This window comes from Pleurodeles waltl, chromosome 3_1, assembly GCF_031143425.1.
Source record: "Pleurodeles waltl isolate 20211129_DDA chromosome 3_1, aPleWal1.hap1.20221129, whole genome shotgun sequence".
Taxonomy (NCBI): Eukaryota; Metazoa; Chordata; class Amphibia; order Caudata; family Salamandridae; genus Pleurodeles; species Pleurodeles waltl.
Genome location: NC_090440.1, coordinates 150636577 through 150655010, shown reverse-complemented (window position 1 = coordinate 150655010; position 18434 = coordinate 150636577). Strand labels below are relative to the sequence as shown.

Below are 18434 nucleotides of genomic sequence, written 5' to 3'. Positions count from 1 at the left end.
CCTTCCTGTCAGAAGGAACATGGGACCCTTTTTTCTCCCCATTATCCTGGGACCTGTCTGTTTCTCCCTTGACCTCCCCCTCCTTCTTCCGTTGTGGACCCTGCCCACCCTTGGCTGGGTCTCCCACATACACCTTCTTGTGGACACTGGTATTCACCCAGTGGTCCGCCTCCATAGCAAGCTTTCTGGGATCAGTAAGCTTACTATTGGTTAAGCTCTGCAAAACACAGACTAGACAAGTGCTCCCACACAATTAAGTTGTACAGCCCGTGAAAATCTGTCACATTACTGCCCTTCACCCAACCACCAATGATCTGCCAAACGAATCTGCACATTCCAACCAGGTCAGGGACTCAGTTTTCTTACTCTGCCTAAACTGATCCCAGTACTTGTCAGGAGTGAGACCATACCTAGTGAGAAGGGCCTCCTTCATGTCAGCATAGGTGAGGTTGTACATCTTTCCCAAAGCTAACAAGGTGTCCCTCCCCTCCTCTGTGAAATGGTTCCATAAACCTGCTCCCCAATTCTTCTCAGGGAAGCTATTCATATGAATCGATGCTTCATATCCCTGAAACCACCTCTGTATGTCATCTCCCTTCTTGTACTCCCTCCCTACATTCTTACGAATGTGCACAATTCTGACTGCACTAAGGATTTTCTGCCACCATCCTGGCTGGACCTGCTCCTCACATCCAGCTCCTTTATTTTGAGTTCATTGTCCAAAAGCATCTTCTTTTCCTCAATAGCTCGCTGCTCCCTCTGAGCCTCCATTTTTAATCTCTCCAATTCAATCTGATGCCTTCCGGCTTCTCTCCTGTCCTCCAGCTCTTCTTGAGTCAAGCCTTTTGATCAACTACTGCTGCTTGCTCCCCCTGGACAGCTCCTGCCCCCTCAGTACATGTTCCCTAGGATTTGTGTCTGCAGATTCTCCATTTGTATCCTCAGACTGCCCACTGGCAGCTCTGGTGGTTATCCAGGCCCTCTGCACCTTTTGTATCTCCTCCTTTTTGGTGAGGCCTCTGACCTGTACTTTGAGGTTTTTACAAACTGCCTTCAGCTCTTTTATACTATAGGTTTCCAACGTATCCTCCTCAAAAATTAAATCCTGGGATGCAACTGAGGACGCTCTGGATTGAGACATGATGTCATTGGGGTTCACTTGAACTCAAGATCAAAAATAGGTCAAAGAGAAAAAAATCAAACACAAAAATTTGTATGTGGCACGTAGTGGTTTACAATATGGTAGTAGTGTATACCAATCACTGTGGGTCAAGTGAAAATACAAGTCCTAGCCTCACTGCTGACAACCAATGTTAGCAATGGGGTCTCTAGTTGGCAGTCGGTTTGCACCCTGTCCAAGTAGGGACACTCACTCTAGTCAGGATAAGGGAGCTACCCGGTCAGATAACCCATGCTCACCCCCTCGGTAGCATGGCACTAGCAGTCAGACTTATCTCAGAAGCAATGTGTAAAGCATTTGCACATAACACACAGTAATACAATTAAAACACTACAAAAGGACACCACACCAGTTTTAGATAAATAGCCAATATTTATCTACTTAAAACAAGACCAAATACGATAAAAATCCAACATACAGTAATACAAATATGAATTCTGCAAGATTTACTCAAAAATACAATTCCTTGAAGTCAGTAGCGTCACCTGGGGCAATCACGGCCTCGTGAGCAACAAAACCAACAGTTCCGGCCGGCCGTGGCGTCGCGGGTCAGCTATGGTGTTGGGAAGATCCGCAAACAGTACCTTGGATTTGTAGGGCGTCGTGATCCTTGCGGTGAGCTCCGGAGAGCGGCGTTGCTGATGTCGCAGTGTTGGCTCCAGAGTCGCTGCAGGAGTCGTCGGGCCCTTGAAGTCACATGGCTTGCAGGTCGACATTGCTGAAGCACTGATGTCTATAGGTCCAAGCCAGCGGTGCGGGATGGGACGGTGCTTCATGAACCTCACGAGAGGCAGGATGCCTGGTGACGACACTGGAGTCGATGGTGCTGGCGTCGGTGGAGCGGGTCAGCTATGGTGTTGGGAAGATCCGCAAACAGTACCTTGGATTTGTAGGGCGGCGTGATCCTTGCGGTGAGCTCCGGAGAGAGGCGTTGCTGATGTCACAGTGTTGGTTCCAAAGTCGCTGCAGGAGTCGCCGGGCCCTTGAAGTCACATGGCTTGCAGGTCGACATTGCTGAAGCACTGATGTCTGTAGGTCCAAGCCAGCGGTGCGGGATGGGACGGTGCTTCATGAACCACACGAGAGGTGTCCACAGGCCACAGTGCAGGCAGGGATGCCTGGTGACGACACTGGAGTCGATGGTGCTGGCGTCGGTGGAGCGGGGCTGCGATGTGGGACGGGGCTTTGTGCTCCTCATGAGCGGTGTCCACAGGCCACGGTGCGGCAGCGGTGCTGTTGTCAGCAGGAGCGGCGTCGTTGGGGATGCCCAGGCTGTGGTGTGAGCAGGCGATGCCGGAGTGCAGGGCCCACAGGTCGCAGTGCGAGCACCTGCTCGGTGAAGTCGTCCGATGACTGCGTCGATGAGACCAGGGTTGCAGTGCAGGGGGGGGCAATGCGACTCCATGCAGCATTGGCAGGTCACAGTGCAGGCCAGCGGCGTTGTTGGCGGCATCGCAGTGGTTTCTCCTCTTGAACAGCACAAAACACACAGTTCCTAGTGCTGCAGGTCGAGGAAACCGAAGTCTTTGGTGTCCCTGAGCCTTCCAACAGGAGGCAAGCTCTAGTCCAAGCGCTTGGAGATCTTTCTCAACACACAGCAAAGTTGACCCTTTGCACTCTTGTCAGGCAGAAGTAGCAACTGCAGGCGAGTCCAGCAAAGCAATCCTCCTTGTCCAGCTCTTCAGATCTTCTCCTTGGCAGAGGTTCCTCTTGATTCCAGAAAGATCATAAAAGTCTGGGGTTTTGTGTCTTCTTCTTATACCCCTTTCTGCCTATGAAGTTGGCAAACTTCAAAGCAAAGTCTCAAGTGTTTGCAAGATCCTTCCTTGTCAGGCCAGGCCCCAGACACACACTAGGGGTTTGGAGACTGCATTGGGTGAGGGCAGGCATAGTCCTTTCAAGTGTGAGTGACCACTCCTCCCCTCCCTTCCAGCACGGATGCCTCATCAGGATATGCAGGCTACATGCCAGCTCCCTTTGTGTCACTGTCTAGAGGAGAGGTGTGAACAGCCCAACTGTCAAATTGACCCAGAAGGGGAATCCACGGACAGGCAGAGTCACAGAATGGATTAAGCAAGAAAATGCCTACTTTTTAAAAGTGGCATTTTCAAACTAACAATTTAAAAATAAACTTCACTAAAATATGTATTTTTAAATTGTGAGTTCAGAGACCCTAAACTCCATATTTCTATCTGCTCCCAAAGGAAATTTGAGCTTTAAAGTTACTTAAAGGCAGCCCCCATGTTAACCTATGAGAGAAATAAGCATTGCAACAGTGAAAACCAAATTTGGCAGTATTTCAATGTTAGGACATGTAAAACACACAAGGCCTGGCAAGTGGGTACACTTTCCAAGTCGAATTGGCAGTTTAAAACTGCACACACAGACACTGCAGTGGCAGGTCTGAGCCATGGTTACAGGGCTACTAATGTGGGTGGCACAACCAGTGCTGCAGGCCCACTAGTAGCATTTGATTAACAGGCCCTGGGTACCTCTAGTGCACTTTATTAGGGACTTACCAGTAAATCAAATATGCCAATCATGGATAAACCAATCAACAGTACAATCTCTATAGGGAGCACTTGCACTTTAGCACTGATTAGCAGTGGTAAAGTGCACACAGACTATAAACTAGTAAAACCAGACCTGCGGTGGAGAGACCCAGCACTGAACTCTTCCCAGAAGATCTTATCCTGAATTTCCCTCTGCCCACAGAGACTCTCCAAATTCTCCTCTATCAAGAGAGCACACAGGGTGCCAGGCCCACCGCAATGCCCAGTGGCATCGCAGCGGATGTTCATTGCCAGGATATTTAATGATGGAAACCGCAACGCAATCTTACAGTCAGCACAAATCCATGGTAATCTCTGACACAAAAATGCTGTCATCCACTTTTTTCCTAACGTTACATTACAAGTACAAAAGCAAAGACCAAACTTTGAGGAGGTTAAAATAGCTCTGAGGGTTAAAGAGTTGAAGTACTTGATGATGTACCCAGCAAAATTACAAGAGATTGCGGATGGTAAAGTGTGGCACTTCACCATGCCTGAGGATGGGTGGGACTGGTTGGAAGGCTGTGGTGTTGTGGGCTGGAGGGGCTCTCGTGCCCAAATCAATACACTCCTCATGGGCTTAACTGGCACATCGTAGCCCTCCCTCTTCAGAGACAAAACAGTATGGTTCTCCCTGAGAGAACTCTTGAAGTGTGACTCATTGATATTGAATGACAGCAATGTTGCCTCTGATCGCCAGACATGAGGGTGACACTTCCCTGCCCAAGGGGTGGTAGTGGAGTGAGCTCCATGCTTTGGAAGACCGTGTGGTGAGGATTTGCCACCTCTTGTGAGACTTGCCTGCGAACCCCTTATCTAATAAAGTAATACCCTGTTGCTTGCGGGGGTGAGTTTTTTTTTTGGGGGGGGATGTGACATTCCTCAGTTATTCGAGATAGTGGGGTTATTTCTTTGACTTGACAACTCATGGGACATGCTCTCCTTATCCATTATCCTGATGTGTGGCTGCATGGTGGCACCACCCACAAATGTTGATGCTCCTTGAACAACAGGCTCTCTGAAAGTTGGGGAGGTGGGTGGATCTATTCTCACATGCAGGGAATCAGGGTGGGGGGAGTTTTTTAGATGGAGACGATTGTTTTGGCTTAGCTTTCAACCTGGTTGTTTTTCTCTATGCTCGAATACCGATTCATTCATTTCAGCCCCTGTGCGTAAGAATCAGCAGAGTTTTGTTACTCCAGTAGTGGATTTCCTGTGCGCCCCGAATCCTGTTACAACACTTTACCTTTGTAAACTACACCACAAGCATGACATGACCTGACCATATAGACTTGCAATGAGAACGGACTGGGGAGTAAGGTAAAGCGCACTCGGGTCCTACAATACTTACGCAAACATGCCCCTGAGCTAGTACTACTCCAAGAGACACACCTGCATGGCACTCATTATAAGGCCCTAGATAGAATCAGCTATACCTTACTTGCCCACACCAGATACACAACTGACTCAAGGGGGACTGGGATATTAGTCAAGAAGTCAGTGCCCCTCTTAGTTCACCGCATCAGACACAACCCCCTTGGTCGATGCGTGGTATTGTCTGCCACCTGGGAGGGCACTCCCTTTAATATTGGCATGCTACATATCCTGCCTAGACTTCATGCCCAAAGTCTTTTCGACTTAGGTGCACTTCTTCTGGAATTGTCAGTTGGGGTACTCATCTTGGGGGGTGACACGAATGCAGTGTTGGATCCGGCGCTAGATAGAACAAGGGGTGCTGTCTCGGGTGGTATGGGAGGTCAACTAAGCCCCTTTGTAGAGGCCATGGGCTTGACTGATCTTTGGCGCAAACATAATCCGCATATGAAACAATTCACTTATTTCTCAGCAGCCCATGGCAGCTTTTCTCGTATTGACCATGTTTTCTTTCACACAACATGCCCATGCATACAGGTTCTGCACGGCGATGCTATGGCCGAGAGGGATCTCAGATCACTCTGGTTTAGGTGCAACTACGGGGCCCGACTTGCCATTTTAAACTGGCCCCCAAATTAGACCCTTGGCACCTGTGTGATACGCAGATTAGGGACAAGCTGCAAACTGGAGCAGACACCTACTTTGAAGAAAACAAGGGTACAGTTACATCAGCCTGTAGCCTTTGGGAGGAGCTTAATGTTGTCATATGTGGCCAGGCCCTGTTGAGAGGGGAAAAGAAGGAAGCTCTTCAGCACTGTGTGGTTATAGAAAAAGATATCGCAGACATAGAGGACAAAATAGCGAGGGAGGATTTGGAAGGACCCGTCACCTCCTACGTCTCCAACAGTGCGAGCTGCGAGCCCTGGTGGACGAAAAATTGTGTAATTATGCCCTAGCTACACAACGCCGACTATAAGACATCCTTGATAAGACCAATAAATTACTGGTGTGGTTAGGGAAGAGGGATAAAGAACGGTCCTGGGTGCTAGAGGTGACTGACGACAACGGCATGCTCCACAATAATAGTAACGACATAGCGGAGGCTTTTGCAACTTACTACGAGGGCATTTATGCATCCACAATGACTATGATGGAAGGGGACTGTACAGAGTCTCTAAAGGATATCATACTTCATATATTAATCAGAAAAGCGATAGAGACTCTGGAAGAAGAGCTGTTGGTGTCCAAGATTGCATTGGCCATATGAAACCTACTCAGGGAAGGCAGTGGGGCCTAACAGCCTGCCCATTGAACTGTACAAGACAGTGGCAGACAAGGTAGCTCCATACATGCGAGGCATGTTCCAGGCGGCAAGAGAGAGCTGCTTTCTGCCAGAAGACCAAAGACTCGCTACGATAGTAGTGGTACATAAGGAAGGCAAACTGCCAACAGACTGCAGCTCCTACAGACCAATTTCCCTATTAAAAGCAGAAGCCAAAGTACTGGTAGAGGCTCCCTTGCGTACACTAAGTGCAGCTATCACTTCAGTGATACACCCCGATCAGTCGGGCTTTATGCCACACAGGAGCACCCACCGTAATCTGCGTCATCTTTATGGCATGCTACATATGACTGAGTCCTCCAGTCCTGTTGGCCTGGGACGCTATAATGGCATTTGATAGCATTGAGTGGAACTATTTTTTGGCTGCGTTGACACGGTTGGGCTTTGGCCCTAAATTTTGCAGCTGGTTGAGCCTCCTGTACCAAAGTCCATTAGTGCCAGTGAAAGTAAACGGCACAGTATCCCCCGTCTTTACTTTGCATAGAGGGGCGAGGCAGGGCTGTCCTCTAGCCCCATGATCTTCGCACTAGTGCTGGAGCCCCTGGCAGCCTGGGTTCATCAAGATCCCTTGGTACAAGGAGTGAGTATTGGAGGAGATTTCCCTATGAACAGATAATATCATGTCTTACCTCGCACTACCAGCGCTCTCCATTGACAGAAGTTTACAAATATTTCATATATTTGGGGATCTCTCTGGCTATTGTATAAACTAGTGTAAATCCTTAGACTTTCTATTGTCAGGGGGCTCCCTGAGGGTTCTTCAAAGCTGCTTAGCACCACAAGCAACTGATGCTTTAAGTATTTGGGGATCCATGTTACCTGTAATTCGCAGGACTTACTCGATAAGAATCAACATAGGGATGTAGAGCATTGGAGAGCATTGTCCTTGTCACTGATGGGTAGAGCAGCAGTTTATAAAATCATGTCCCTCCCACGCCTGCTCTACATATTTCAGAACTCACCTTACAAAATCATGACAGAGCTTTTCCGGCGAATAGGCAGCTCAGTTTGCCTTATGTTCTGGAATGGTAGTGCTCCATGTATTGCCCTCTACAAATTCCAGTGGGGGTGTACACACAGTCCCAGATGCCCTTGAATATTACTGGGCCACGCAGTTGGTGGTGGCAAATGCTTGGGTCTTTAGCGACCGCGTAGAGCCAGCATACTGAGTAGACAGAGCTGTGATGGGTAAGAGGGGCTATATGGTGGTAATTTACCACGGTGTATGATCGGGCCCTACTAACCCACACTCAGACAGTGGTTCGGGTGTGGAGGGAGGCCACAGGCTTCTTGGGTTGGCAGAATAAGCTTACTGATACAACGCCTTTCTCGGATAGTGATCTACTAAAGGAGGTGGGCAGTCTGGAGGGTTTCTCAAAATAGGAGCTCATCGGTATTGAGCGCTTGGGGGATGTCTGGAGCGGGCAGTCTTACATACAGTTTGACATTCTCCAACAGGAATTCACACTGGCTGATGCCGAAAGATACAGGTATCTCCGGCTCGGCCATGCACCGAGACGCCACATATTGGAAGATGAACAACTGCAGGAGGCCACTCCTCTAGTAGAGAGGCTCCTTACAGAGGCCACACCCGACAAGACCATCTCATTGAACTACAAGAATCTAGTGTACAGTTCTCCAGACCCATTAGTGTCCTTGAGGGAGGTCTGGTCCAGAGACCTAGGGGACTTGACAATGATGCCTGGACTGAGGCCCTAAGGAGTCCGAGGGAGATAGCAATCCCAGTTAGGTTTACACTAGTCCAAGTTTGAATCTTCCACAGATCCTACTATCCCAGAACCCTACCCCATAAGATAGGCAGGGCTACTTCATCACAGTGTCTTCGAGGGTGTGGACAAGAGGGTTCCTTTTACATATCCTGCTGGTATGCCCGCTTATTCAGACCTATTGGCGAACAGTGACAGACAAACTTTCACAGGTTCTGGGCAGACCTGTTACCCTGGATGCCAAGTGGCTGATCTTGCTAATTTCGGGGGAGGAATGCAGGCCAAAATATCAGAAGATGTGGGCGACAATGGCAGCTGGGTTAGCCAAGTGGAATGGTGGGGTAGGCCTGTCCTCCCCTTGTGTCATGGATTGGGACTCTGACCTCGACTGGTGCCAAAGGGCAGAGAGGGTGGGGTATGAGAGTAAAGGGTGTCCCAAAAAATAGGTGAAAATGTGGGGTGCTTCGACGGCCTTTTGGGGTGGTGAGGAGTAGGGAGATTGAGGAAGAATGGAAGTAAAGGCACTACTGTGACCTCCTTGAAGTGATCTGTAAGTCAAGTTGCAGGCCGCAAAGGAGCCAGTTCATATTCTACAATGTCCATAATGGCTGTAATTTATAACACATGCTGATGGATTCTCGACATAATTATCTTTCATTGCATCTTGAATCAACTGTGTAACGAGCATTGTTAATAAAAAAATAAATATTGTATTAGTCAGGAAAAACTGTACATTCTTGCACAAGAAGTAGTCCGCGGGAGTCATTCCTGCATAAAACAAACACACACTATTCTAATAATTCCATCTGTAATGCATTACAGGCCGAAGAGAAGCGTATTTAGTAAGACAATGGGCACCCTTTGACGTGACAATGGCACAACACGCACCATTATGAATAAACAGCAGTCCTGAACTCTCACCACAACCCTTCACACTCATGGAAGTTATTACATATCTAGCATTGATTACAGTCTAAATGCAACAATGGACCTAGTAGTAGTTCTAAAAATGACTTCGCATTATTTAAAAAGTTCAACAAATAACCACTGCTGCGAAAAGAGTGTGGTCTAAGTGGGGAGGAATCATGTATACACTTCCAACTTCATTCATTGTAAACATTTGTGACTGCATCGTTTGATATTACCCTGGAAACAATAAGTCTTGACAGACTTTGATTTGAAAATTTACAGTAAATTACCCTATTTCATTCTCTTCACAGCAACACATGCTCACACTTACAATCGAGATGGATCGGTAAGTATAATAAGAATTGGCAAAGTCAATGAGTCTTTCCTATGCAAGAGCTATTGACTTTGCCAATGTGTTTAGCCATGTTGTTCACCAGCATTGCTGCTGCTCAGCATGCCTAAAAATGAGTGGCATAGAGGAGAGTGGTGGGGAGTGTTGTAGAGTGGAATGGTGAAGAGTGGAGTATAGTGTGGTAGAGTGGAATTGCACAGAGTGTTGTCTATTGGAGTGGCATAGCGTGGAGTCATATAGAGTGGAATACACTGGAGTGGCATAGAGTATGGTGGACTGGTTTAGAGTGCATTGGCATAAAGTGTTGCAGAGGATAGTGGCGTAGAGTGCAGTGACAGTGAATTCAGTGGTGTACTATGCAACGTTTTAGAATGCAGTGGTGTAGGTAAGAGTGATGCATACTAGAGTGCAGTGGTGCAGAGTGGAGTGGCACATACTAGGGTGGTGCAGAATAGAGTGGCGCACAGCAAAGTGGCATAGAGTAGAGTAGAGTGCAGTGGCATAGAGTGCATGGTGTAGAGTGGCATAGAGTGGTGCAGAGTGGGGTGGCGTAGAGCGGGGTGGCGTAGAGCAGAGTGGCGTAGAGTGCAGTGGTGAAGAGTAGATTGTTTCAGAGTAGAGAGGAGTGATGTAGAGTGGAATGGAGCAGGGTAGAGTGCCACAGAATGTAATGGTGTAAAGTGGTTTAGAGTGCAGTAACATAGAGCGCAATGGTGCAGAGTAGATTAGAGTGGTGCACAGTGGACTGGCACACAGTGCAGGGGCATAGAATTAAGTGTTACAGAGTAAACTGCATTGGCGTAGAGTATATTGGCATAGAGTGCAGTGGCGTAGAGTGCAGTGTTGCATAGAGTGCAGTGGCGTAGAGTGCAGTGTTGCAGAGTGGCGTAGAGTACAGTGGTGTAGAGTGGAATTGTGCAGAGTAGATTGGTATGGCCTAGAATGGAGTGGTGTAGAGTGCAGTGGCAAAGATTGCAATGGTGTAGAGTAGAGTGGAGAAGAGTGTGCGTTGGCATAGAGTAGTGGTACAGGGTAGAGTATAGAGGCATAGTATAAAGTGGCGTGGAGTAGTGCAGAGTGCAGTGGTGTGGAGTGGGGTAAAGTGCAGTGGAGTGGTGTAGAGTGGAGTGTTCATGGTGTGGTAGCACACTGCCATTAAAGATAACACATTTTGAATTGAAATGACCATTACATTTGGACAGATATACAGTTTTACTATTACAACTATGCAGTACACAGATGAAAATGTGTGGAAATTGCATCACCTAGTTCATGATTCGTTTTGATCATATTAAAGTATTTGTTTCCAACACACTTCAGAAATACCAAAAACTGTGCTTTTTGTGCACTCACAATTCTGATATATTCTAAAATACTTACACAGTTCAGTTAAATGTTGTTGTATGCTAGAAAAAACTCTTTTTCACTCAGTATCCAGCAAGATTGTCACATAAATCCTCTCACGTTGGAGTCTGAGAAGGAAAAGTAAACAAGCGTCCTTGGAAGACGGAACCTGACATTTGACCTCGGTCTTTGAATGCACAGCAAATGTGACAAGATAAGAACAAGATTTAAAGGCTTGTCAACAGAAAGTGAGTTCATGGAACAATACAGAAAACACGGTTTAGGCAACGGGAGGGACGAACTGAACCTGGAGAGCCTAAAGAAATAAAGCCAGAAAATGGAAAGCCAGAAGTTTGAGTAACAACTCACAGAATGCCAATGGTAATCAATGAGTGGAATGCCTTCCTATGCCAAATTTCTGAGAGTCACACAGATGTCTTTAGCAAATCTTTTTTCAACGGTAGTACTAAAGCACTTTCAAATAATTAAAACAATTGAACAGGTTGGAGGAGGTGTGTGTGAAGCAATACAGCAGGGAGAGAAGCAATACAATAGCTAGAAACATGGGTAGGCAGCAATATGGCGGGTATGTGAGAAGCAACCTGAGAAAAACAACAAAGGAACAAAACACGGTTGAAGGAAAGCAATGTGGAGCATGGGAGAGAGAAGTACACAGGCAACAGAAAGCAAAACTAGTGCAGGGGGGAGAAGCAACGTGGAGGGGAAGAGAAACGTACGAGGGACCTAAAAACACATACAATAGAAAAAAGTAATTCCTTAAAAGTGAGCAGTCATAGCATTAAAGTCAACCAGACAAACAGATGGTAGAGAGAAGCTGTGCTCCATAGGAGTGAAAAATACAAGATTGACAAGGTGGGACAGGAAAAACAATCAAATAAGAAGAAGGCAAATGAGAGATACGAGAAGCCAACCAATGGTAAGTAGTGGAAGGGTTGTAAGCCCTTGTGTGTTCTTGGTAAGCTTTTCTGGTGGATACTCTACCTAACCACACATTCCTCTCTAAGAGTATTTCCCACCCACTAGACAGGATCCAGAAGCGTTTTTAGTAGTGCTCTTGTGTTTAGCTAGGTGGCGCAGTGCTCCTCTGCTCTGTCCCTGTATCATCCCTGGAAATGATGGGACAGGGCTGCACATAAGTGCCACTGCTGCACTCTGATGTCAGTTTATTGCGTGACTCTTCCTGCCCTTAGATGAAGAGCCAGGCATAATCATTGATGCCGGTGTGAAGATTCTTACCTTAATAGATATCAAAAATATGCCACTCTACAGAATGAAGTGGTAGGAGGGCAGTGAGGAATCTGCAGTTAGGGTATCCACCAGCATGTGTGTCAAATATTTAATAAACTCCTTCAAAACAAGTGATTTAAACAAGGACCCTTGGTCCAGGAAACACAAAACAAGCCAATAGGGATGACAAATAACCTTTAAGAGGTCCCAAAGCAAAGCCTTGCTGGGACAAAGAGAAAACCACATAATAAAGCATCCAACAGTTTGGTTTGGAAAAGGGTCTGTCTTGCAGGCTCCACACCAGACTATAAATTTGTCCCAGCATCTGGCATAAATTAACCTTTTAGATGGATGCTTGGCAGCAAGGATGGCATCCACAACCTCAGCTGGTTCAGATGCAGAACCCAGCTCTGCTGCTGTGACAGAAGCACCTCTCAAAGTGACAACCTGATCAGGAACAGACACTCATGCAGTGAAGTTCCAGATACCAAACACTCATGGCACCAATCTGGAGCCACTAGAATGACTTATGCCTGGTCATTCTTGGTCTTCTCTAGAACTCAGGACAGCATAGGCAAAGGCAGGAAGTCGTACAGGAGTCCAGTGCTCCACTCGAGCCAAAATACATGTGTGCTAGAGAGTGCTTTTGGGGGATCTCCAATGTGCAAAAAAGTTTAGACAATACACGTTCTCCATTGTAGCATAAAGATCTAGCCAGGGTTGGATGCAAACGCCATTCATTATCTGCCAGGCACTGCTGGCTGAGCTCGTCTGGCATGGCATTCAAGTATCTCTCCAGGTGGTTCAGAGGCACCAAGTGTCTTGGCACAGGACCCACGACCCCACTCTGTTGTAGTTGTAGTAGTACCACATGGCATCAGTGTCATCTGTGAGGAACAGTACCAGACTCCCCTTGATGGATGATTGTAAAGCCTTCAGCATCAGACAAACAATCCCCCAACTCCAAAAGACTGGTATAGAGCTGCGTTTCTGTAGGGGAGCAAAGATCTTTGATCTCTACCTCTTCCAGATGATCTGCCCGACCCAGCAGTGATGCATCCGTCACCACCTTTAGCTGCTAGTGGGGAAGGGAGAGAAGTCTGACACTCGTCCAATTGCAGTGAAGCTGCAGGTTGAGCGCAGCCACCTTTGGGACCTAGATAGCATCTAACAGGTTGCCTTAGTGCTGGGTTCGCTGGGACGTCAGATTCTACTGCAAAGCATGCATATTTCACCTGGCATAGTCAACAAGCAGAATGCAAGAGGCTAACAGGTCAAGAAGCCTCAGAGCTGCTCTCGCCAAGATCTAGGACAGACGCTCATACATCAGGATCATAGCCCGAATATCCTAGACTCGTTGCATGGAGGAAAGACTTTGAACTTGACCACACCCATTGTCGCTCCAACAAAAGGACGCTCCTGCAAAGGAGTGTGGTAGGCTGGACGGTATAAACAAGGCTGAGACCGGGCAGTAAGGTAAGTAAGGATTTTATTTTTAATCTTCTTTTGTTCTGAGAGATTACAGTCTACTATAGGGTCTTTGGCTGGGGTTCTTCTCTTCTTTTTAACTCTGTCTTCTTCTTCTCCTCCTTGCTTCCTAGGTCGGTGGATTCTGGGAAACTCGGGCGGCTCCAGTGGATTACCGGCAAGAGAAACAGAAGAACGCCAAGGTAAGTGACTGGGTATTTCTGGGGTTTTCTTTACTATAGAGGAGGGGAAAGGGGTTGTAGAGAGATAGGGATAGAGTGACGATACACCAGTGCAATGGACAACGAATAGTGGTGACGGGTGTCTAGTTAACACATTGTGCTCCCGGGTTGAGCAAGGTAGCCAGTCTCCCCTCGATTACTGGGACTGCGCCCTTTCCCTTTTCTCCTCTCCCAACTCCCCGGTTCCCTTCCCCAGTGCCCTTTTAGTTCTAGGTTCTCGTGTCCCCAAGAGGGACCGTACCTTTGCAAGCCACGACCCTCCTGGGTCGTGGCTGGCTCCTCGGTTTTCCGGCTCTGGTTCTTCTCCGTGGGCGGTCTTCTTCTCCTCGTCTCCTGCTACGACTGCTTCCTCGTCCGTCTCGTCACGCTGCTCTTCTTCGGTTCGTCCTGCTCCACAATCGTTTGCTCCTCCGACTCCTTTCTCTCTCGTTCCACTCACCTCCGCCTTTTCACCCTCTATGGCCCGGAAGTCTTCGAGCGTTTCCCTGGAAACAGGGAAACGCGTCATCGACGCCTGGAGCGTTCCCATGTTGCCATGGGAGCGCGGAACTGACGTGTCGGGTTTGCCCGACAAGGAGTTAGGTGACGCTGGCGTGGACATGGTCGGGGCGACTCGTTCACAAGGAGTCAGAACCTACTTTGGCTCGTTGTTGATGTCAGGAGGTTCGCTGTCATCTAGTGGTAGTCTATGACTGAGTGTGACGAGCCTGCCTTCAATAGACAGTCATCAACGTCAGGGAAGACTGGTATCCCTGACTTCTGAATATGGGCGATGATTACCACCATCACTTTCCTGAACACATGAAGGGCAATGATGAGGCCAAACTGAAAATGCTCCTGGCCTACCTTGGATTGCAGGTAATTCTGTGAGAGTACAGGACTAGTATATGAAAATTCACATCCTGCAGCTCTAAGGATACCATCCAGCCACCCAGATCCAGGGCACACAGAACCTGAGCCAGCATGAACATATTGAATTTGTCCCTCTATATGAAAGCATTCAGAGGATGAAGATCTAGGAGAGGTCGAAGCACTCCATCCTTCTACTTTCTCAATGGCTCCTTTGGAGAGCAAAATCTTGCACCTCTTGCAACAGAATGGCAATGGAGTGGGCAGGTGTTCCCTTGAGCTTCGCTCTGATGATGGGAGATGATTGAGCAGAGCAGAAATGAAGGTTAGGTATAGCCATGCAGTGAGGAAATGGCTTTTTGCAGGTTCACTCTCACTTTTTGACTATTAAGTGCTGGTGAAATAACTCTGTTGTGCACTGGGCCCCCTTGATTAGGCCTCACTGCATGTATGTTGGCCCTTATTACCCAATTGGCATAGGTTAACTTACTTATGGGTCCCTGGGATAGGGTACCGGGGTACCCAGGGTCTTTATGTTAAGTTTACCTCATGGACTGCAGCCCTGGTTGTGCCACCACAAGTGTGAAAAAGTAAAACATGACACCCAGACTGCCATTGCTGGTAGAGAAGATTTTAAACTGCTAACTTTATTTTGCCATTTAAACATATAGCATGGCCCAAACGTTCCTTTTTAATTTACATACATTACCCCTAAGGCAGGACTAAAAACCCCTAAGGCACGGTGGTGGATATTAAAAAGAAGGACGTGTGTTTTTACATTTCGTGGCACTAAAAGCCACGCCCACATTTTCGTTTTTACTGTGGAAAGGATATTAGCCCTATTGGCGAGTACAAAGGAACACGCTGACAACTCAGAAGTGCTAATTTCTAAATGGGACTATTAAAGTTGATACTTCAAGGTATCCAAATTATCAGTGCATTAGGGGCCACATGGACAAAGATCCGGTATTGCGACTTGCAAACTGCGAGTCTTGGTGACTCGCAATTTGCAAGTCGCAATACCGGATGTACAACAGTGTACTTTACACTGTGTGCGATTCCCAATGGGATTGCAAATGACCTACCTCATGAATATTCATGAGGTAGGTTGCAATTTGCGACCCCATTGGGAATGGCTGCCCTCACAGGGATGGTGGCCTGCTGAACCACCATGTCTGTGACTGCTTTTAAATAAAGCAGTTTTTTTGTTTTGAAATCCTTAAAGGAAAACGAGATGCATTTCAAAATCAAAAATGAAAGGTTTTCTTTTAATTTTTTCAGAGCAGGCAGTGGTCGGTGGGACCACTGCCTGCTCTGAAAAAATATTTTCGCTGCCATTCACAAAGGGGAAGGGGTCCCATGGGGACCCCTTCCTGTTTGCGAATGGGTTAGCACCAATTTGAAACTTTCGCGGTCACAAAACAATCATACATACCATTTGGATTCGGTATTAGGAAGGGACACCCCCCTTCCTAATACCGAATCGCAAAACCCAAACTGCAATTCAGTAGCAAGTTACCGAATCGCAGTTTGGGCTTTGTACATCCCAAAAAGCATTTTTCAAGTCGCAAACGGGCCGATTCTGTGAATTGGCCCCTTTGCGACTTGAAAAATGCTTTGTACATCTGTCCCTAGGTCTGACGTGTTGCCCAATCGAATTTAATGCCACTAGTTTACAAACTGCAACTCTAGAAAGTTCCCACTTTGTTGCCCAACATTTCCAGTGACTGTTTATAATTGCACACAAGCTGCTGCCCTCGAGACAGCCTTCTGCCGTCCTGGAGAGATTTGTGAATGATTCTCAGGAAGGAACACAAAGGATCTGCAGAGGGTACTGGTGTGACCTCCTAGTAGGATGGCTAGTTTGGGTTTGAATTCAAAATGTGAGCTTCACAAGGGGAAGTTTCAGTTGAAAAGCAAATGGTAGTCACACATAAAAGGGGCATCTCTTTTGTTTTAGTAGAGACACTGGCATCTTGGACAGAGGGAAAAGCCATTGCCAATAAGTTTTAGCAGAGACACTGGCATCTTGGACAGACAGGGAAAAGCCATTTCCAAACTGTTTTCTCCATGGGTTTGTTTTCCCAGAGGTGTGGCAGGTTGCTGCACCTCTTGCCACACTTCTGGGATGGGATCGGGAGCCAAGAGAAGGATTCTGCAGAGTGGGCATACTAGTGCATTCTGGGCTAGCTCGAAGCCACACTTTGCTGGAACTCGTCACTAGGCAGGAGGGACCTTGGTAGCCCATTGGCTAATAGTTACTACATCCCCTGAGGGCAGGAAACAGGCAGAAAAATGGCACCGCTGGCATCCGACCTCAGATCTCATCTGTTCCGGACGGAGAACCAAAGAAGGATTGTCCTGCTGTTCTCCGGACCCAGCAAAGAGAGGCTGCATCGAAGGCTGGACTGTACTTGCTTCATCCTGGGGTAGCAAAGAAAGTGAAGGCGGAGTCCTGCTCGAGGAACAGTCATCCCCAATCCCAAACAGGGAAGATGACTGCAAGAATACATGAGCTGACTCCTTGTAGTGATTGTTTCGCTTTGTATCCTCTCGTGGGGACATGGAACAGCGTGGCATCATTGACATGATGTCACGGTGTTCTATGTGCCGCAGAAGACGGTTTCTTTCCTCTGTGCCCCCGTTGTTCGTGGATCTCTTCTGACTTTCCTTTTTGGTGAATAAATGAAGAAAAGCACTTCTTTTGTGAAGACTCGTTTCCCCTCACTTCAATGGTGACAAGGGTGAAGCTCACTGTGTACTAAACTTACTACCGAAGGTTTCGTTCCGCTTCATCTATTTTTAACACGCCTCTGCTGTTTTACATGGACAGCTGCGGACTCCTGTGATTTGGACAAATTTGCTTTCCTGGCGGGGGTTCAGAGGTCATGTCGGCTATGCGCTCTGCGCGCACTATGTGAGTTTATTCCTCTTTATGCGAGCGCGCACTGTGTTAGTTTATTCCTTTTCTGTGCGAGCGCTCGTTGTTTTTTTTGTCGTAAGCGCTCGCTGTGTTTTTTTTCTCTCGCTTATACATGTGTTCTGGGCAACTAAAGTGTTTTTTCCAACGCGCTCGCACATTAACGGCTCTTATTTTTTTTCAATAACGGCGCCTGGTGTTCATGGCTGTTACCATGACACCGCCTCAGCATGTGTGAAAACGCGAACACTGCCTTTGGCACGCGTCTTGGCTGTTACCATGACACCGCCTCAGCGTGTGTGAAAACGCGAGCACTGCCCTTGGCACGCGTCTTCTCAGGCATGTATAATTTGCACCTCCAAGCGGCAGTCTTCACGCTATTTTTCTCCTTTCTAGCCGCGTTGTCGAGAAGGTTTTTTCTTCTTCCAGCTTCTGACAAGGACTTGCAATTTTCAATAGAAATAAACGACGGCCCTTTTAAAAAAGAAAAACAGAAAACTGACTTAATACTTGGCACTTGGTACTCAATTCGGCCATCTTTAATTGGGACAATAACAAGTGTTTACATTGAGCACTGGCACAATATTACATTCAACAGCGTTGCACTAATCCAGCGCATTGTACAATAATGTAAACATTTTTGTACATTGGTATGCTATCTACATTTTACGTTGTGTGATATTTACGTGAATATGCAGAACGTTATACCTCCAGCGCCGTTTCTGCAAGATCCAGGAGATCCTCCTCTTTAATGGAAACTGTGGTTACGATCATTTAAAGCATATCTGGGTGCCATTGATGGTCATAAGTTCAGACCAGAAAGAAAAAAGAGCTTATTTGTTAGAAATGGGGTTTTTGGTTGGCAGTCAGGTTACCCCCTGTCCAAGCAAAAGTCCTCACTCTAGTCAGGGTAAGTCACACACAATCC

General features: G+C 47.2%; 1 long non-coding RNA gene across 1 annotated transcript in view; it reads right to left on the bottom strand.

Annotated features, from left to right (window-relative positions):
* LOC138283168 (uncharacterized) overlaps positions 1 to 17960 on the bottom strand; it is a 193236-nt gene extending 175276 nt beyond the window's left edge. Inside the window, exon 1 of the long non-coding RNA XR_011201102.1 lies at positions 17863 to 17960. This is a non-coding gene — a long non-coding RNA (uncharacterized lncRNA). The remainder of the gene's footprint in view (positions 1 to 17862) is intronic.
* Between the last annotated feature and the right edge of the window lie 474 nt (positions 17961 to 18434).